This window comes from Bacillus rossius, chromosome 10 (genome assembly GCF_032445375.1).
Source record: "Bacillus rossius redtenbacheri isolate Brsri chromosome 10, Brsri_v3, whole genome shotgun sequence".
NCBI lineage: Eukaryota > Metazoa > Arthropoda > Insecta > Phasmatodea > Bacillidae > Bacillus > Bacillus rossius.
In genome coordinates this window covers 35065653-35088528 of record NC_086337.1, presented here as the reverse complement: position 1 = coordinate 35088528, position 22876 = coordinate 35065653, and the positions used below count along the sequence as shown (strand labels likewise).

The following is a 22876-nucleotide window of genomic DNA, read 5'->3' as shown; positions in this document are numbered from 1 at the left end:
TTTTAGATATTTATTATTTTCTCAATTTAATATTCACTTTTTATTTTTATCAAAAAGTTTTTATTAAATTTGTTCATTTATTTTTATAAATATTTATTATTTATTCAATTTAATAATAAATATTATATATAATTTTTTATTTGATGTTTGATTTTAATTTTCATCACAAATATTTTACTAAATTTTTCATTAAATTTATTTATTTATTTTGTAAATATCAAATAATCATTAATAAATATTGAACATTAATAATTTAATAATATTTATTATTAATTATATTAAATAATAATATTATAATTTATATCAATAAATAATACATACATACGGATAGTTAACCCCAATTATATTGGATCACTTGAAAAAGTATAAAGGCACAATTTTTTACTAATATTTACGAATAATAAATAATATTAATCAAAATATTCAATTTAAATCACTACTTAATATAAGTTATTAGCACATATATAATTCACACGTGTATGAAACTAAAACACTTGTTTTGAATGTAGAAACTAGAAACATGTGGATAAATATTATAAATATGAAAACAGTGATCAGAGGCGACGAGCGTGCCAACATACGCGACTAATAGAGGTTCTATTTCTATTTTGTTGGTAGCTTTTTTTCGAGACTTAATGAGCTGTTCAGCGGGAAGCTTCAACCTGATAATTTTGTGTTACGGTGATGCGCGCGCTTCTTAAAATTTCACTCTCATCATTTTTCATAACTCGCCTAAAGAAGTATAACTTCAAAAACAGTGAATACAGACTGTCGCGTTGTTTCCAGCCCACTGTGTTCTGTGCTGTGATATTGTTCTGGGTAATTGCCTCCACGGGATTCGCTATACTGTATATGCATTTATAATTCGACGGACTTTTTTTAGCTTGTTTAATGTGTGTTTTTATATCCATCTCGCTTTGTCTGTTCTTCAGGTTTCCTCTATACCTACATACTAGCAATGACGTATGAACAAAATAATAATGTTCTGAAATATTTTCTCATTTGCAACAGTCATTCAAAGAAATTAATGGTAACGTATTGCGACGGTGGTAACGTGTAGCGTAATGCGTTATAATCGACCGTTGTTCGCACTTGTGGTCTTTGCGATCTTTGCGTAGGTTATGTACACAAGACTCAGGCTCATTCAGCAACGACACGTAAACGAAGACGGGTCTCACGGAATCGACTTGGTATCACACATATATGTACGGAGTCTAACCCGGAGCCATAAAATCGCGCGAATTTCACAAGTCTCCACTCATACCTAGGTTCACGTCTTTCTTTTCGCGAAAAGATTCCAAAATTATATATATAAAAAAAATGGCGTATCAATTTCCCATTGCTATGGAAGTATATACTGGTCCCGCAAGGTCTCTGTGATTGGCATGTAGCAAATTTGCACGGGGAAACTGCGTGAGTAATCTGTCACTTTTCGAGATGTTTGTACAGGAACACCAGGCGACCACAATTTCGTGCCCCGGGAAGCCGAAGACAACGAGAGGTAAACAAATGTTTCCCTCGGTGCGATTCTACGTTTCCATGACATACAATGCATGGCGGGCAGGGGGCAAAGGGGGTCCTTGCTCGATGTGTGTCAGCAGAGGATGCGCGCGCAAGCTGGGACCACGAGATATCGGCGTGGTGTGGCACCCACGGGTGGCGAGTGCCGCTAATTACTCCCCCAGGGTCCCTGCTAATGGACGGGGCGAGGCGTGGAGCCTGCGTGTGTGTGTCGTTCGATGGGGCAGGAGCTCAGCTGAAGACGTGAACGTGGGTCGTGCGGTTCACGAGGGATGGAGGGGGAGACGACCGCTCCGAAGCACGCCACTTGGACGCGAACCCCGCGGATGTGCGTCGCTCTCCCGGCGTCCCTCGTCTCGTCGTATTCAACCTTCCGCGTCACGACATTGCGGCAGTCTTGTGCTCGTGTACAAACATGATGTGTTGCTTCCCGAAAACGACAGATCACCCGCGCGATTTCCCTGTTCCAAAATTCAGTACACGCGAATCACAAATACCTGGCAGGGCCAGTATACACTTCCCTGGTAATGGGAAACTAAACTGACTCGCCATTTAATCGTGACTGTAGGTGTTAGGTGAAGGTGACCCATCCCAGCATCATTGAAACCCATTCGGCTAACCTGTGGTTGACTCCAAAGGACAACCCTATCCCAAGAGACGGGTAAGGAAAATCTAAGGGGAAAAAAAATTGGCAGGTTAATCAAATGTAGAAATACTTAACTTTGACTCAAGTCACGACTGTGTATAAGACGGCCTAAGAGTACTGGAAAGCGTTTGTCCAGGCCTAACACATCTCTGGGACCCTTCAGTAAACCCAGAGAGCCTGTGATCTGGCCGAGGTGCATCCAACCTCTACTTGCTTTTTAGACTAGTGCCGGGGACTGTTTCGCCGCTCACCGCTTCCACCCATCGGCAGTGGGGATTCCTCTAGAGCGTGCTGTATAACCACATAACGAAAAATTGCAATGCACACGAGTTTGGGTGCTTGATGATGTCATTGTAACGAAATGTGCAACAAATAGGAGAGGGACACTCGATTGCGATATGATGGGTGTTATTAATTTTTTAAAACTGTCAGAAATTTATAGAATTCAAAATAGTGGAAGGTTCTATAAAAAAATGGCTATATAAAATAATGTAATACAATAGGGCGGCATAAAATGACATAAACCAATATGATGGACGGAAATTATTTAATCCAAGATGGCTGCAAAATAAGTTGAATGATAGAGCATGAGAAAGTTGAAACAAGATGGTGGACGGAATGGCATAATACAAGATCACGACCGATTTTCGTTCAATATAGCAGTTCAGGGATATACAAAACCATAAATCTAATATTTACAATTAAATTAATACTAACCAATACGATGGACACCTTTGAAACAAATATTTAATGCATGAACCAACCAATCAGAAAGCATTTTCCATTCCCCTAAGTGGGTTGTTGGGTGGTTGGTAAGGTGATACTATACCACTACGGGGAAATGATTGCCTCCTTAGAAAATTGTGTGATACATTAAATTTTGTAAGGAAATTTTGAGAGAAAATGGGAAATGTTGGGGGAAATGGGAGATTTTAAGGGAAAAAACGGGAATTTTCTATAAAATTTTGGGAAAATAGGGGAATTTCCGGGAAAACGGTGACGTTAGAGGTCAAAGGTAACGGATCAAAAATCCGGATCCACGATCCACTGCCCTCGGAGGTACATTATCATACTACTCCTAGTAATGTCTTATCTTGCAGACGGCCATCAATAACACACCACAAACCTCTGGCACAGGCATACGTCATAGCAATCTAATGAGTGTTTAGAATTTTTTCGCGAAAAATTCAAACCCATACTCATGCCCAAGCGTATGCTTCCCAATTTGAATGCAATGAGAATTCTGGCGAAGGAGAAACTGTATAATACGAAACGTGCTACCATCACGACGTCAACATTCCATATAGCCGGCGGTACCGCGGCAAGACATTTTTTTTTCCTCCCCCCTCTCTCTCTCTTTCACTCGGAGCCGGACACGATAAAATAATCAAGCTGTCGGACTTCAGAGGCCGCGATTCGCAGCAGTCGCCCCCCGCGGGTTTACGCCGCGGTGTCAGGGCCCGGTCGCTGTTTGTGCGCGGCGTCCGGGGAGTAAACACGTCTGGGGGCCCATGACGGGACGTCCGAGGCAGACGCGTCTTGTTTGACACCTCCCCCCTCCCTCACTACCCCCCCCTGCCCCAGAAACACACCACCCACCTCTCGCGGGAGTCCACAACCTCCTAGAGATCCACCGACTGCAGAAAAGTCCAGAAACCGTGTACTATACACCGGTTTGTTTGCCTCAACAAAATATTCGTTTGTAGGTATATGGCGAAATAAATATATTTTGTTAATTCAAACAAATATTGTGTAGTAGGAAAGATTCTGTTGACCCAACAAAATGATTTTGTCAACTCAAAACCGAGTTTGGTTAAGCTAACGAAATATTTTGTTCCACCATGTAAATATTTGTTTCGCCATATATAAACAAATATTTGTTTGATTCAAACAAACCTTTTTCTCTGTGTACCTGCACCTTCAAAAGATTTTCTCCTCAAAGATACGGAGAACGCTGATGCACAAATCGTCCAGGGTATTTCATAAATTTACAGGAATCTTCGTTAAATTACGGGTGCCATGTTTACTTACTCTGAACATGAATCCACAAGAATAATCCTGTGATAATATGAAAACAGTCGAAAACCGGTTAAGTCTCCTACAAAACCACTCGTAAACAGAACTTGGAAGTCGAAATACGGCGTAGTGTAGCTATACGAAGATCCAGCCGTCTGAAATCGCGAAGAACTCATCTTTTATTTGAGGCGAATTTATTTGTAGAAAAGTCCGTAATTCTAATGTAATTTTTAAGAGTGTAGGGACACAGAAATGTTTCGGATTGTTTTGGCCGCTGGGTAAACTGCAAATTTCACAGTCCTATACTATAAGCTAAAATCTAAATCTTTTTTATTATTTTTTTGTTGTCTGCCCTGTTGGTTATGTTATTAGAGCTTCCAAATATCGAGCCAAAGATCCAAGGTAGAATTCCGCCCGGGGTCATGGATTTTAATTTTTTGAAGAAAAAAATTACCTTAGTACTGTCCTGTATTGTCCCTTCACCTCCATACTTAAAGGGAGACAGTAGTTGACACCCACGGAATCATCTTCCGAGTCATACTCTTGTGAAGCCACGGGCATTGCTTTTATGATTGGACCACAATATAGGGGTTTCCAGCAAATAAACCACACAAGCCCGGAAAGTAGGATGTTTATTTGTGTACTGAAAGTTACCTAGTTTTTCGTTCATAAAAGGGTGCTTGTATTTGTCGAGGTGGTGCAATGGTATAACACTGGACTTACACTCGGGAGTAACTGGGTTCGATTCAAGCTCCCGGCCATCTTGTATTCTGTATGAGGATACTTCACTCCAAGCAAATGAAGGATGGTTCCTTGCCCGTGACCTGTGACCAAAAAAAAAAAAATTTTTTTCCTTATTCTCACCTACTTCGTTATTTTTACGCTTGCAGCTCCCTACACTTTAATTCTTATCCGGGCACGTATGCTTTTTGTTATCCCAGTACCTCCAACAGTTAAAGTTATTTATAAACCGTTCCCTGAATAGTATTCCAGTATTAACTGCTTCACATTAATAAGCACAATAAAACAAAATGAAGTACAATTATAGAATAATCCATTATTTATCTTTTCTTTTGTTTAAAAATTATGGTTGGATAAAATATCAATTCATATAAAAATATGCGCCAATTCTCATAAGAAATACTGAGTATTATTTCGAAAATTTTATATATGAAAAAATAACCATAGCCATGTGTTGTTCAAAATTACAAAATCTTTCTTGTAGTGTTGAAAACTATTTCTTGGCAACTTATTTCGGAAGGAATCTTTTGTGAACTTAACCAAAATTATTTTTTTCCTGTGTGTACGGGGACGTTGTAGCCCATAGTAAAATGAAACTTGGTCTCTCGGCAGGCTGGAATAGGGGAAGGGGGGGGGAGGGTTGGAAGTCGGTCCGTCGCTGCGGTCAGCGACCAACGAGCTCGCTAAAGTACTGCCCCCCTCCCCCTCTTGTAATCATGGCCCGGTTAGCTGCGCGCTGCGGACACGTTGAATATTACATCGCCGCCCGCGGTTCGATCTGCTCCCTTGTGCGGCGACACCGTGCCGGAGCATTTGCGAATCACAGCGAGGAAAACAATTTGTACGTGTACACATTACAAAGAAAATTTTTGGTGAATTTCTGCCAAAGTATTTTATTTTAATGTTACAAGTAAAAAAAACTGTACATTTTATAACAAAGGTATTTTTTTTTTTTTAATTTACTAGCTAACGTACCCGGTGTTGCCCGGGCTAAACACGTGGAAATATAAGGAACTTCACCACCGAGACAATTCTGTAGGACATACAAATGAAAAACGAGAAATTTTGATTATAAAAATCCCATCGATCGCACAGTCTCGGTGCTTCAAGGCTACGCGTCTGCAAAACCTAGACGCCAATCTTCAGCTTCATTTTGTGGGAAGGCAGGTAACCCCTAGTTAAGACGTGACGGACACATAAAACGATAGCGCGTTACAAATTCAGGGCAACGCATTCTACTGACGAAGTTCTGAACTAAACTGCTAATAGCGCCTTTAATTTTCTGGCAGCCGCGAGCTTCACTAAGCGGGTGGGTTTCGCCAAGGAGAAGCACACAAAGTTGCCAGACCCCAATATATGACCGTGCGGCGGACATAGAGAAATGACAAACTCTCTGTATGTGTGTCTATAAACTACCGCCTATGATTTTCTATTGTAGAACTGAAGTTAGCCCTTTTTCATAATTATAATATGTAGTCTTTGTCACTCTCTGGCCCATAAATTGTGTGCAAAAAATCATGTTGCTCCGTTGCTGCGTGAGAAACAAACGGACAAACACTTTTTCGAATTACTAGGGATTAATTTAACAGCTCGATGAGACCATAAGGAATGTAGATAATTGTTCTTTCCATTTGCTTTCGTTTAACCTGTATACAACAGCACTCATTTTATAAGTAAGAATCCGTTGTTTATTATTATTATTTGTAATTTTTAACCATGGAAGTAGTATATAATAGAGGTTCTGAATCCAAGGTTCCAGGAGAGGAGCCGAGAAGCCAACCGCCATCTTGGATTAAGGCGTCACGGCAACCATATTGGATAACTTTGTTTTTTGACCTTGACCTTCAAAAATTGCCAAAAATTACTCAAAATTTGACAAAAACTCGCCAAAATCCACCAAAATTTCCAGTTTATAGGGAAGAATATCCTGACAAATAATTCCAAAAATCGTAAAAATAAACATTTCCCTATTTCGAAGGATTAAATTCCTGTTTTTAAGGGGAAAAAAACCCCTGTTATAGTCCTCAAAATTCCAGTGGATTAAAACGTCCGCAAAGTGGCTTAAAATCCGCATCTACAAGCCGCCATTGGCCGCTGAGGTCATGACATTGACAATTAGGATGCCATGGCCACCATTTTGAAATTTTTATGTACCCGTCACCTTGAAAATCCGTAAATATTATGCTATAAATTCGATAAAAATAATAAAATTAATATGAGAATTAATTTAAACAATTAATTAAAATTTTAATAAAAAACATTATGCTATCTTGGATTATGATGAGACGGCCACCATCTTAAAAATCAATAATTTAAATTTAATAAAAAAAATATTTAAATACAATTTTAATAGCATTTTTTTCTTACAAATCGCAATTATTTCATGGAGCTAGGAGTCCACTACTAATGCCAAGGTAGGCCTATATATACTGCCAGCTAGTATGATGTCATTCGTCATTCCCGCCATCTTGTTTTCGCCTGCTGAAGGCCACCATATTGGATTCGACATATTGTTTACGTCTGCTAGAGAGCGCCACCGACATATTAGTTTGATTTTTTACCTGCTAGAGTGCAGTTATCATTTATTGCCACAGCCTCCACCATCTTGGGTTCTGACATCTTGAACATCTGTAGTTTTTTTAGCTAGAAATTCAAAAAAGATTCCAAAAATTCATCAAAAAAGTTACTTGTTAAAATAATAATCAACCCGGTCGATTACAGATCTTGGTTCAATCCTTGCTCCAACCAAAAATGTTTATTCTAGGTAAAATGGTGTCCATATGTATCGTCCTAATGGTCGAGGTCATGACCTCGGCGGCTTACGGCAGCTTGTATATGCAGACTTGAAGCCCCTTTGTGGACTTTTTAAGCCACTGGCATTTTTGAGGACTAAAATGAGGAATTTCCCCTCAAAACGGGTGTTTTCACACTATTCGAGATTTTGTAAGAATTGTTTTTCTAAAATAATAATAATAATACACCGGAAATTTTGGTGGATTTTGGGCAAATTTCTATTCATTTTTGGCAATTTTGGCAATTCTTGAAGTTAAATTTCAAAGATCAAGGTCATCTAAGATGTCCACCGTGACTTTACAATCCATGATGGCGGACGACTCCGCGGTTCCTCTCCTTGAACCCTGAGCTCGTAGCCCCTTTTATATACTGCTCGAGTATAGTGCCATGTTTGTGCGCTTCTGCTGTCTCGTGGGGTTCGGGGCGGCATCCCGGCCACTGTTCGCTACAGCAGCCGCCATGTTTGCGGAGGCGAGAGGTCTTGACGAGATGCAGACATCAAACCGCTGATGACACGCAGCTCCTGGCCGCAGAGTTTACAAACCACCCACAGAGAGAGAGAGAGAGAGAGAGAGAGAGAGAGAGAGAGAGAGCAGCAGCACCTGTTGCCACAAGGTTTAGAACCGTCGGGCGGTAAGGAGGGTGGGGGAAGGAAATGACTCGCGGTCTTATACGTGTAGCAGCCAGATGCGAGGAATTAAACGGTGGTATCCTAAATTATTTTGCCCACACACACACACAGGCTAGTTACGAAATTTTCCTATGATTGTTAATAAGTTGTAATATAGCTACCTTTTGTTGTTTATTAAAATTTTATATTAAATTTAGACATTTTATTTGTATTTAAAAACCTTAAATTTCACTCCTAGCATGAATTGAGAAAATGAAAGCGTGTGATCTACAATATTATGAAATAACATTTTGTTTGCAGCCATTCTTATTATTTTTGTAAATCTTTTGTAATTCTTAATAAATGATGTGATGAAATAAAAATACTTTACGACAAATGCTACAGATGATTGGTTATAATAAAACTGTAAACAACGCATTTTAATGATATTAGTTAATGCTAGGGTGGAAATTTAAAGTGACCTCTCACTACATTTGTGAAATAATTTATAAATAAATAATGGTAATTATACTAGAATTTATTTATAAGCTTGTGCAATGACTTCAAATTATAGAAGCCAAATAATCAAAGATACTGCCTGACTTGTCCGTTTTGGTGGTAAGCCTAAGTATAGCCTATTTTTAGATGTTTGCATTTTACGCGGAAAAAAAATCCTATCACCCACGATACTGCAGTAGGTATTGTGTGTCCGCACCGGTTGTTTCTTTCTTGTGCTTGGCGGTCGTCTGCAACCGCCTTATTTGACCTGGCCATTCAGGAGGCGTTTGCTTACACGCTTAATTGTTGTGATTGGTGTGCCGGACGTGCCGAAATCTCTTCGCAATCTATATATATATATATATATTATGGTAGTTACTAGCCTAGTTATTGTAATGTGAATTTCGTACGCTTTTAACGTGTTTCCAAGCATATTTTGGAATAACAAATTGGATTCATTGGAAAAATCTTTACCGTTCGTAATTTTTCATTATGCTCATACATTAGTTAAGTATAGTTCTGAACAAATGATTACAGTTTTACTGCTTTCTTACGTGAAATATGTATATACATATATATTAATATCACTTAAGAACTTTAAATAATTTGTACGGGAATTATAGCAGCTAAATAAATTACTATAATACCATTCTGATTTTCTATAATAAGAGACACGTAAGGAGAAAAAATCTTTTCGTTGAATCTATACTAATATTATAAATCTGAAGAGTTTGTTTGTTTGTTTGTTTAAACGCGCTAATCTCAGGAACCACTGGTCCGATTTGAAAAATTCTTTCAGTGTTGGATAGTACATTTATCGAGGAAGGCTATAGGCTATATTATATTATCAATAACATTAGGGATCCTTACTAAAAGTCCAATTTAGAATCAAATGCGTTGGAGGGGGTTAGATACAACATGCAGTACACGTACGAAGTGTGTGTTGACAATGCCGCAGGCGCTAGAAGTTGCCACGCACTAGATGCCTTATCATTCTTAATTTTCCCATACAAGTAAAAAAACCGTGTGATATTAACAACGAAGCAATCAGTACCCTCATATAGAATACATAGAGATAGTGTGAGGTATATATGTAGATATAAAAAGATAAATACAGATAGAGAGATACATAGATATATAGTACTATAGATGTAGATAGAGATAAATATATATTTAGAGACATGGATAGATTATTTGTATATGTGTAACTACTTCAAACATATAACAAAACAAAACTGAGTGAGGCATTGCAATGCATGCCTAGCATTAGCTAGATAATGGAATCTTTTCAATATTAGTAATCCTTTATTTTTCAGTTTTTTTTTTCTATATTGCTTTATAGAGTCTAGATTACATACAGACCAGGTAAATAACTATAAACTGGCAGAACAACGTGTGTCGGGATCTGAAAGTGATAAAAATTATTTTGCACACTTGACATTAAAATTAAGAAGACAATTACTACCTTCATCTGATCTCTAAACAGTTCCTCTTCACCCTGTGTTCAGCCCGGGCAACGCTGGGTACTGCAGCTAGTGTGTAATATAACTGAATTACTGATACGCACGCAGTATGAGTGGCTGATACAGAGGCTCGGCCCAACTTACCTTCCCCATTTTCAAGCTTTCAGGTGAGGTGATTGATGTTTTATTAGTAGATTATTGATGTGTAACATTTTAGCTATCGGTAGGGCTACGCGGCATTTGGTTGGAGTGATATCGTGAGTGCGACGGAAGTCAAGGGACGGAAATGTGTAATAACCACGGTGCTGCCATCTGTGGCGGATGGCACGAACGGAAGTTCACAACGACAAAAAAAAACTTTACAGTGTTAACTGTTTGGTTAATTTTAACACGAGGGGCAGTAGTTTATTAAAACGCTTTGTCGAAATCAAGTCCAAAGCCGGGGTTTAGTATTTTTTTAAGTCTATTTAGTTTTTATCGGAACCGTTTCATTATATAGTTTAAAATTTCGGTGTGCTAGTCATGTGATTCAACAGTTGGAGTAGCTGCTCCTGACAACGAATCCTAGCGACGGGTGCATAGAATAGTGTAATGCGCGTCCATAATAAAGTTTAAAATACAATTTGTGTACATCCATCACGCTCGAAATTATTTGAATGATTCTACGTTATATTTCGAGGCCGAGTTTGGTATTACAAGTGTATTTTCAACATTAAAAAAAAGAATTCGTTTATTACCGAGGTTGGTTGTTACTCATTTCTGGCGAGTACTGAAAAACTAGCTCACATTGTTTTGTTTATTCCCAGAGCTAGTAAATTCAAAATTTCCAAACCAGAACAATAGTTAAAGATATTTGTAAACCGTTACCCTTTCCAGTTTTAGCCGCGTACAATAATATATATTGCAAAACAAAATAAAGTCAAATTGTTTTGTGTTTAATTGTATTTTCCGTGGTTTGAAAAAAAATTCAGCTTGAATCAAACATCAAATATATATATATATATATATATATATATATATATATATATATATATATAATTATACGCCAATTTTAGTAAGAAATATTTCGTATTATCTCGTAAAACTTATTGCATACATGCAAAAATAACCACAGCAATGTGTTGTGCGAGGTTGCGATATATTTCTTGTAATATAACAAACTATTTCTTGGGAACTGGCTTACAAATGAATGTTTTGTTAAATTGCCGAATTTTTATTTTTCTATGTGCTGTCGTGAACCGAAAGTCTCGTAACCTTGGTCCGATAGAGCTTATTTCCCTTCCTTCGCCCTCTGCAATGCAGTGCTACCTAGTAGACCTTCAACAACTCAATCTTCCACCTCTCACAGTGCTATGGACAAAAGCCAACCATTAAATGCCTGTTTATCTCCGAAAGATGTGGCCAGTAAACAGCAAGTTATTTAATACTATCAAAAAATAATTTCAACAAATATCCTGTTAAACTTTACCCAGGTAAATAAATTCTTGGGAATAGAAAAAATTTTTAGAGACAAAAACCATAGCTTTTAATTATATGTGGATAGTTTAAATATACATAACGATATTGCACTTAATTCTCGCGTTTCTGTAGAGTCAGTAAGTAAAGACCATCTGGAATGGTCAATTTTCGGATAGGTAAGACAGAATTTCGTGACATATAACACCCATGCATTAAAAAATATTTCATCACGTCCACGTTGAATCAAAAAGAAAAATTCGACCGGATATCTCTGATACGAAAGTTTGGTGCTGCTGATTCATTTTAATAAAGCGGAAATGTAAAATAAATTGCAAGCGTAAATTTAACGTTTGACGTAAATGGCTGGAATAGGAAATTAACCTAGCATCTCGTGTGTAGTACATGTGCGCACGACGCGAAAGCCGTAATTTCATTTTCAACTCCTCACGGAAACAGAGTGCACTATGGAGCGAAGCAGAAAGTTTGATAGGTTTTCAAGGCAAGGAGCCAATTTCCGAGTTGACTGACGTCATAATCACATTTTACGTTTCCGGGAAATCTCGTTTGGGTACCCCGTGAGTGCTGCTGAAACTGAGGTGTACAAGAAAAAAAACATTGTACCTTCCAGAGATGTGTTACATCTGACCTCAGTAGCGAGCAAATCATGTGTCCTTATGTTGTAAATACACTTATAATACGAAACTCGGACACTAAATTTAACGTTAAAAGTCTTTTCAAATAATGCCGAGCGTGAATAACATAGAAAAATGCAGTTATTTCAGCTACATTTCTTGACGTAGTTTCCGCGCTCGCCTCTAGAATTCTCTACCGGTTCAGCTACGTTGACTATCGAATAATTCATTTTGCAGAGCGAAATTTTAAACAATACAACGAAATGGCTCGGATAGAATCGAAAAAGTCTTGAAAAATTCACGTTTTCCCTTGTTGCAAGTACACTTATAATACGAAACACAGACGCAAACATTTAACGTAGAATTATTTAATGAAAAATATTGACTTGAATCATTTTAAAACAAATACTATAACACTAAGTATATACTTGAATATTTTTGTTTTTGTTTAAAAGACAGAAATCAGTCTATTAATACTTCCTGCAAACGGACTTTAAACTTGCTGAGCTGATTCAACATGTAAGATTTAACTGTAACAATTTCATCACGAAATTCTTTTATTTTTCATGACGTCAAATACAAGTCGGCTAACAATTTCTTGTGTGTCTACAGTATGATGAACGCTGAGCTATCTCTACATTTCAGTGTTTACTAAGGGTTATAAAAACTGTAATGCGTATTTTTTTAAGTTGTCATTATTTATTTTTATGACTATAAATTATAACATTAAGTATTAAACGATAGTTGTACTATTATAAAGTTATATTTTTTAATTGTCATACGTTGTGTAAATTCTGCTATGTTCACGAAAGCAATATTTACTAATGAATCATGCGGGTCGGCCATCTTTTTAAGATTTCTATGTTATCCGCCACAGTTGGCAGCACCGTGGATCTTTCCTTTCATTCACCTTCCGTTCCATTCACGAATTTACCCCTGCCAAATGCCGTATAACGAGAGCTAAGATATACCTACACATCAAACTCTAACATGGCGGATAATGTTAAAATAGATCATTCAATTTTACTGAATACATGTGTGTTTGCATTCTGTTTCTCAATAGCAATCTCTCAAGTCAGTTCATCCATATATGCGTTACATACGCGGCTCATTAATTTAGTTATTTATTTTTTAATGATAAAGTGTTATAAATAGAGACCGGAAAAATTCGCGCATTCATTTCGTGATAGGCTGAAATTCAAACATGTGTATAATTCTGCTGGTTCTTCTATTGGATCGCGGGTTAACTGGAGCTCTTTGGGCCAATGAGAGACTATCGATCAAAGAAGCGTCGAATCACAAGCTACCCAGTGGAGACGACTTACAATTTAGTACCCAATGAACACGCCTGTTTACTTGAGAAGTGCAGAGGATAATGGAGGCTATCCTAGAGGTCATTGAATCCGCGAATTTTTCCGGTCCCTAGTTATAAATATATCTGAAAATCGTACCCTCAAAAATTGTATCGTCATAGTTATCAACATATCCCCCACAAAAATTGTATTTTAACCTTCATATAATATTGACATTAGATTAAATTAATTTTTAGAGGAAACCTAGTCGGCAGGAGTTGACTAAAAAATAAATTGAAAACAAGGTTTTATGCTCAACTATATAGCCTGGTATCTTTATGTATTATACATACAAAAAACATTTAAAATTATTCTTAGATTCAGATAGTACTGTAATTTGCTTACATTCAAGAACATTTTTTACTGCGAAGCTCATAAAAATTCTGAGGGACCTCGATGAAAGTCACTGTTCAGATGAAAGTTTTACCGAATTAACGGTGAACTCTTATAATTTACTGTGAAGTTCTGTGGATCTTAAAGAATCAGTTGCAGCACATTACTGAGCTGTTTAGGGAATCTAAGCTAGCCAGCAGAAACCGTAAACGGTCAAATTGGAAAAAAAATTAAAAGAGGCTGAACAGGGGTCAGCAAAATGTTAACGCTACCTACGTATAGAGACCGGAAAAATTCGCGAATTCATTTCGCGATAGGCTAAAATACAAATAGTTATACCTCAGTGCTGCCTCTGATATTGGCTCACAACTCACCTGGATGACGCTGGGCCAATGAGAAACACCCAACCAAAGCTTTATCTAATCACAGGCTGCTACGTTGGGACGTCTCAAAAGACAGCAGCCAATGAGTGGGTGACATTTGACCGATTGTACGCAGAACTATGGAATTCATCCTGGAGGTCATTGTACCCGCGAATTTTTCCGGTCCCTACCTATGTAGAAAGGAACATTCATCAAACTTACTGACAGCACACGAATACATAGCAACATTTCAAACAATTTGTACGGTAAAGCCACCGCCTGCTTCTCTGATTTAAATAATCAATGCTGCTCTTCGCGTTTACGTCTTCTCTGGTGCATGCCCGTGTACGATAATTATCATAACTATTAATTTACATTTGTTTATTTTATCAACGGCTGAATATGTTAATGACGCGCAGGTTTCGAAATTCATGTCAGATATTTTAACGTGCGCTATACCGACTTGTTTATTTAAATGGTGGTTTGCATTACGCTCGATGTAACTTCAATCACAGTACAGTGGTTTCGGTTTCATTAGCCACGCCTCGTATACGTGATCAGAAATTTATTTGATTTAAATTCAGTTTAACTCTTTTCTTACTTTGCGCATGATGTTGCATTCATGTACCTGTATTATTTCAAACAATAAATTATTCAAACCTCTAGCATTTTTTAAGACTAAAACGGTAAATTTTCCCTCAGAACGGGAATATTTCCCTCTAAATAGGAAATTTATATTTTTTAGTAAATTTTTTGGCGGAATTTTCTTCCTAATAATTGGAATTTCCGGAATAATTTTGGGCAAACTTATAAGATCAAAGGTCCAGGTCATCTAAGATGGCCGCCATGGTGTTACAATACAAGATGGCGGATCGGCACCAGGGACCTCACCCCGACACCAGTAGCAGGATCTACTGTTACATACTACTCGTCCCCCCTAAATTAAATTTAAAAAATTGGTTGTCTGTAAAGTCGGTTTACGGACGATAGTTTAACGTGACAACGTCATAACAAAACATTGATGAAATGATTGCATACTTTTATGAATAAAATTGAATCATTTTTATTGAATTATCACTATTTTTATGGATACAAAGGAGGAGTGAAATTAAATCTACAATTTAATTGATAAATTTACTTTTATTTGAACTCATTAATTCAAATATGTTTATTACTTTAACGAATAGATTATTTTAACTATAACTTTTATACATGTTTGCTATTTAACTTCTTCCAACCTGTGTTACTCTGTTAAGGATAGGACGATGATAGGAAAATTAGGAAACGAATGGGAGTGTTTCAAGTTTAATGTGCCTCGAAAAAGTCAAATCTATGGTTGTTCCAATCGAGTGTAAGAGAGGTAGATGCGGCGCAAGCGTACAATGAGCGTAACGGGACAATGCGCGTAACGGGACACTTTTTAGTGCGTGCAGCCGGCGTTCATCGATTTATTAGACGTTGTCACGTCAAAAACTGGCAGAGGATGGAGTGTAAAACCACTCTACCATTTTATAATCAAGTTTTCTTTGTCTAGTGTAAAAATGAGGGATAGCAACCGAAAACCTAAAAATGCCTTCATTTTTTTAAACATTTCTTTCCCCCAAAAATCATTGTAGCGTGTTTGTATTGCACATTTGGCTTCATTGATCATAGTATGTTATTTAGAAGGAAGCCTAAAGTTGAAAGTCACTGGTTGATAAAACAATTTTTTCCTGTAAATTCATTAGCTTTTAGTAGGTAATGATACCGTGAGAGGTCACGGTGTTGTGGTCTTTGAAAATAACTTATTGCTTGATATCTGCCTTAACGAAGGCAAATTTCAAATATCAAGCGACAAAAAAATTGTTATGCCACAACATTTCTTGGAACCAATATGACATATTTTTCTCTCGCTTTTGCTTTCTTGTCTTGCTCCTTGAAAGAGAGAAACTGTTAGTCGAGTGCCACACTGTTAAAAATTACAGTAAATTTACGGACTTTACAACGAAGAATTAATCTCAAATAAACGAAGATTTCTTCGTAATTTCAAATAACTGAATTTTCTTAGAAACCACGCAGTATTTTGATTTCCGAGTTGCATGTTTCGTTCTAAACAAAGATAAACTAACACGTGGACAATAGAAGTGTGTTCTTAATAGGTTTTAAAAGATTTCTTAATATACCAAGAATATTCTCTTGGATTCATTTTCAAAGAAAGTGGTCTCAGTGTCGGTAAATTAACGAAGATAAACGTAAGTATACGAAGATTCCTGGATAATTTTAAACCATTTTTCTTCGTAAATTGAAGGTGAAAATTTTTAACCGTGCAGTATCGTTTGTAAACTAGGTGAGAGAGTATTTTATGAGCGCGCAAATACCGTACACAACCAATTATTTACAGTCTTGTGGTATGGAATAGCAAGCGCGGGATCAACGCGAACGTGTACATAGTTTTCGTGATTGTTGTTTGTAATCCGTTTATTGCTTTACTAACGGTAGTTTATATTGTTTTGCTGAGCGAGCGACAGCAAAAAGCGCATGGTATAAAATAGGCTCACTCTGCCACTGTGGAACTAAGCTCACCGCTCAAGCACCGGCATCTAATGTAGGGATGACAATGATATATCGATAATATCGCTATTTAAAGTTCAAAATATCAATAATTTGCTGTAAATATTTAAGTGCCGATATTATTTTGATATCGATATTTTTTCTATAATATCGAATTTGAATAAAATAATATATTTCAAGTAAACAAAATTATTAAAATTATGTGTTAATAAATTTGGCAAAAAAATAATTAAATGGTGAATCTAAGGCTTTGGAAATAACCAAATTAATATTTTAAAGCAGGAAAAAAAGCGAAATTATATACAAATAGGTAATTTTTCATTTTTATTTTACTAATTAATCTCTTTTTTACATGTTTGTTGGGTTATTTTACTCTTAAAACCTTCAGAAGTCTAAATTAATAACAATCCACAAAAATTACTTAAAAATTAAAATACACCTGAGCAAAAAGCTATCGAAACATATAGATAAGGTATTATTGAATCACACAAATTAATGTTATTAGTGATATGGACTAGTATTCAATATCAATCACTAAAGTATAATATTTGAATGCATATGTATAATTTTTATTTGTATAGAGGCTTTTTAAATCCCATGAAAATTTTATTGCATGGTGTGCGCGCATCATAAAAATTCACTTTTATCATATATTTCACAATGCGTCGGAAGAAAAATAACTACAAAAATTAAAAAAAATTATAATTATATTCGCATTGTATTAGGTAATTCCTTTACATTAGCTTAGATGTACCAAGAACTCAATATACCATATACTTAAAATAATTTTATAATAAGTAAAGCATGGGTAAAGTTTTTATATTATAACAGATCATGTATCAAAAATATTGATATTTTCCAGGCCGATACTTTACTGGTATTGATATAATTCAAGCGACGAATCGAAAGACCGATATATCGATGTGTTGAAAAGTTTTTTGAGTTAGGAATTTTCAGGAGACATCATGCTGTGACGTAGTTGAACCTCACTATCGCCATAATTTCCCGTCCAAAACAAAAAAAAAAAATTGCCCGGAACGGTGCTTGACCACGTCTGGTGATGGTTAGTAAGTACGAATCCGAATCTCCGTCGTTTAAAAGTCACTCCCATAAAAAAAAGAAAGTCATTTAAAGTGTTGCCATAGTGCAAACACTACATTTCAGCTGTTGTTTTTGGGCGTGTAACCAATATGGCGCAACGGATTATTCCGACCTTACGGCCGGCATCCTCACGTTCCCCTCCCACATATGCGCCCTAATAGGGTCGGGTGGGAGTAGCGTTCCAGTTCGCTTTCCATATACATTCCAGAGCATTCTTAAAAAAAACTGTTAGGGATCTCTCCCTGATGTTTGATCGGGTGTTACAGCTTCGGCACCGACCAGCGGCTGCGGCCACCAACCCAGCATAGTCGCCGCCTCAGCCCCTCTACCACACTCAGCTAACCGGACAGTTGGCTGAGTCCTGGAGCCTTCCCCGATCTTTCACATCACACCGGGACCCCTCAAAACACCCAGTGAACCCGTGGTCCGGTGGAGGCCTATCCAACCTCTGTTAGCTATCCAGGCTAGTAATATGGCGCAACAATTAGCTGAAGAAAATTTTAAAAAAAAATTGGTTGTCTGTAAAGTCGGTTTACGGACGATAGTTTAACGTGACAACGTCATAACAAAACATTGATAAAATGATTGCATACTTTTATGAATAAAATTGAATAATTTTTATTGAATTATCACTATTTTGTATAGATACAAAGAAGGAGTGAAATGAAATCTACAATCTAATTGATAAATTTACTTTTATTTGCACTCATTAATTCAAATATGTTTATTACTTTAACGAAGAGATTATTTTAACTATAACTTTTATACATGTTTGCTATTTAAGTTCTTCCAATCTGTTTTATTCTGTTAAGGATAGATCGATGATAGGAAAAGTAGGAAACGAATGGGAGTTTTTCAAGTTTAATGTGCCTCGAAAAAGTCAAATCGATGGTTGTTCCAATCGAGTGGAAGAGAGATAGATGCAGCGCAAGCGTACAATGAGCGGAACAGGACACAGTGTAACGGGACACTTTTTAGTGCGTGCAGCCGGCGTTCATCGATTCATTAGACGTTGTCACGTCGAAAAAACGTGACCACGTAACCATGGAGACGTGGCCACCCCTCCCCACCACCGTCGCCGGGGCCAGATGCTCCGACGAGCGAGTCCACAAAACAACTCCGCACATGCTCAACTCCTCGGTCGTCGCGCCACCTCGTGACGCTCGCACATGTTCGGGCCGCTGCCAGTTCCACCAGAGGCCCTCAGACCGCAGAGGGTTCCAGCAAATAAAAAAAACTAATATAGTAATTCCCTTTCACCCTCCTACCGCGGGCGAAGATGCCTTCGCGACACACTTGAACCACCTTGTCCCATCTACCGCTGCCTCGAAGCCGTTCGTTCAATAAACGACAGTCTGGAAACGGGTCCTTCGGTGTTTTATTTTTTTATACATCTGTAATTTGTAGAGATCGGAAAAATTCGCGGATTCATTTCGTGATACGCTGAAATTCAAACTCTTGTACAATTCTGCTGGTTTTGCTATTGGCTCGCATTTTAACTGGAGCTCTCTGGGCCTATGAGAGACTATCGACCAAAGAAGCGTCGAATCACAAGCTACCCAGTGTAGACGCCTCACAATTTAGCACCCAATTAACACGCGTGTTTACTTGAGAAATGCAGAAGATAATGGAGGCTATCCTAGAGGTCATTGAATCCGCGAATTTTTCCGGTCCCTAGTAATTTGTCGTTACTTCTTTGTTTTGGCTTCTGTGTATGGGCCACAACCGGATGGAAATGATGTAGCCGCAGATTAGTCAGAGAAGTAATAGAAATAAAATTTTAAAAAATAACAGAATAACATAAATACATAATTTGGTTACCAAATAAGTAATGCCTTGAATTATTTGTTCCACCGTACCCATGAACGGGCGAAATTCCAAGAATTGGCCACATTCGAGGCGTTTGCACTTTTTTTTTTTTGTAAATGGAACAGAAATATTCATGTAAACTTAGAAATTTGTAAATTTGTACATTAGCGTACAAAATAGTGGTTCGCAGTAGTACTGGGTTCGGATTGTTGCCCGAGCATTTATACTTTGTGTTGTCCCTGTACCTCAAATAGTTAAAGTTAATTTAAAAAGTTATCTGAATAGTCTTCCAGTATTAACTGCGCTCATAATAAGCATTATCAAAAAATTAAGTAAAATTGTTAAAAATTATTTTTTTTTCCTTGGTTTAAAAAATTATGCTTGAATGAAACATCGATTCAAATATAAAATCATGCCCCCTTTTTCCTAAGAAATACACAGTAATATTTCCAAAAAGTCTGTTTAATATGCAAAAATAACTATAGCAATGTGTTGTACAAAGTAACAATATCTTTCTTGTAATATGGCAAACTATTTCTTGGCAACTGGTTTCCGACGGAATCTTATGTAAACGTACAGAACTTTTCTTTTCTGTGTAGTAAGAGTGGTTACCCATTTCACAAATATCTCTTGCAAGGCATTCCATGATGCTTATTCACGAAGACCGACAACCATATAAAGTCGTTTACAAACACAGTTTGCATCTCAACAGTGGCACGGGGAACGTAGACCGTTGGCACTACTTTGGAGAACTGTCTAATGCGAAATAAATAGAGTTTGACTCACAACGGTCTGTTAATAAAAGAATAAATACTTGAAATTGTACTAGTAATCAGATTTTTAAAATGCAAGAATAATTAACCTTTTTGCCGAAATTGTTGTTGTAATAAGGAATGAAAACCACATATCAAAATTCGTCAAAAATATTTTACGTTTTTATGTCTTTCAGTGCTCAAAATGATATGCAATTGTGGCCCCGGGCACGAAATTTTATTTATAATTCATTAATAATAACGCCCCTCGCGATAAACAAAGGAAAATATGTATTAACGAGTGCCTGGTTGCCGCAGAAGCAGATAGATAGCGCGATTCGTTCGGTTCGCGTCCGTCACCGTAGATAACTACACCGTAGGGGAATAATATTATTTTGTTTTTATAATACGATTTTATAACAAATACGAATCTCAAATACACCAAACTTATTTATAATGTGTTACAATATTTTTTAAAACATTGTGCAAAGATCCCGGGTGTAATTTGAATTAAAATGGTTAAAAACGTATTTGAAAATTCAACAATACTTTTAAATAACCGTACCGATTGTGCTGAAAATCTGTGGACGATCGTTAAATTATTATATAATATTAATAATTCAAACGACGAAAACATGATTGAAAAGTCAAATCGATGGTTGTTCCAATCGCGTGGAAGAGGGATGCGGCGCAAGCGTACAATAAGCATAACAGGACACATCCGTAGTGGGACAATGTGCGTTACGGGACACTTTTTCATGCGTGCAGCTGCGTTCATCGATTTATTAGACGTTGTCACGTCAAAAATGCAACTTTGCCAAGTTATTAAAGCGTCTATGAAAACCTAGGACACACGCCCCCTGCGTTACTGTTGCGATCAAACTGTATCTCTAAACTCCGCCGTCACCCACCGACCAGACGGTACCGCTACACAGCTGTAGGTCTGCACCCGGCCACAGAGGCGAGGATGTACTGTCGGATCGACCTTATGGCCATCCACACCGTGCGAAAAAGTATGTGATATAATTTTTTGGTTTTTTGACGTGACAACGTCTAATAAATCGATGAACGCCGGCTGCACGCACGAAAAAGTGTTCCGTTACGCACATTGTCCCGTTACCCTGTGTCCCGTTACACTCATTGTACGCTTGCGCCGCATCTATCTCTCTTCCACTCGATTGGAACAACCATCGATTTGACTTTTTCTAGGCACATTAAACTTGACACACTCCCATTCGTTTCCTTCTTTTCCTATCACACACAGATCGGAAGAAGTTAAATAGCAAACATGTATAAAAGTTATAGTTAAAATAATCTCTTCGTTAAAGTAATAAACATATTTGAATGAATGAGTGCAAATAAAAGTAAATTTATCAATTAAATTGTAGATTTCATTTCACTCCTTCTTTGTATCCATACAAAATAGTGATAATTCAATAAAAATGATTCAATTTTATTCATAAAACTATGCAATCATTTCATCAATGTTTTGTTATGACGTTGTCACGTCAAACTATCGTCCGTAAACCGACTTTACAGACAACCAATTATCTTGTGAAAGTTGGGCATCTCATAAAGTGAGCAGGTTTAACGTTGCAGAAGGTAAATATAACGGGACGTGAGCCCTGAACGCGCCACAGACTGCGGCAGGCGCAAGCAGACGTGCGGCATCCAGTCTGCGCGTCAGATGTCACGAAGCCGGGGATCGCCGCAGAATAAGGTCGCGGGTCCCGGACACAGACTCTGTGCGGGGCAGATTCTGTGCCCATCGCCGTGGCATCCTGCCAGTTATCCCACGAGTAAACAAACACGGCCGTAATAAAAACCCAGCACACTAAAAAATAAAAGTAACAACATTTGCGTGCGCTTAAAAATAAAAGATATTTCCGTGTATTAACTAGTAACATTTCGGCCGGTTGAACACACTGGAAAAACAATGCTAAACTCATATTATGCTTTACACTAAGAACAACGAATGTTTTTTTTTTTAACCACGTTTCGGTAAGTACAGTTATATGTTAGGTAAGTATGCGGTTGAAACCACAGTTATACAAAAGAAAAAAATTACAGATATTCCTGTAGAAACGTGTTCAGCCAAATTTTGAAAGCTTTAAAAATGTGAACAAGTATTTTAGTACTCACTAGAGATGTGTATTCTAACCTCAGTAACGAGGAAATTTATGTGTTCTCGTGTTGCAATTACAACTTTTAATACGAAACGGAGATACGAAAATTAACG

General features: G+C 37.3%; 1 protein-coding gene across 1 annotated transcript in view; it reads right to left on the bottom strand.

Annotated features, from left to right (window-relative positions):
• The window catches only part of LOC134535646 (nephrin), a 357918-nt gene that overhangs the window by 322814 nt on the left and 12228 nt on the right, over positions 1 to 22876 (bottom strand). The gene's annotated exons all lie outside the window — the stretch shown is intronic.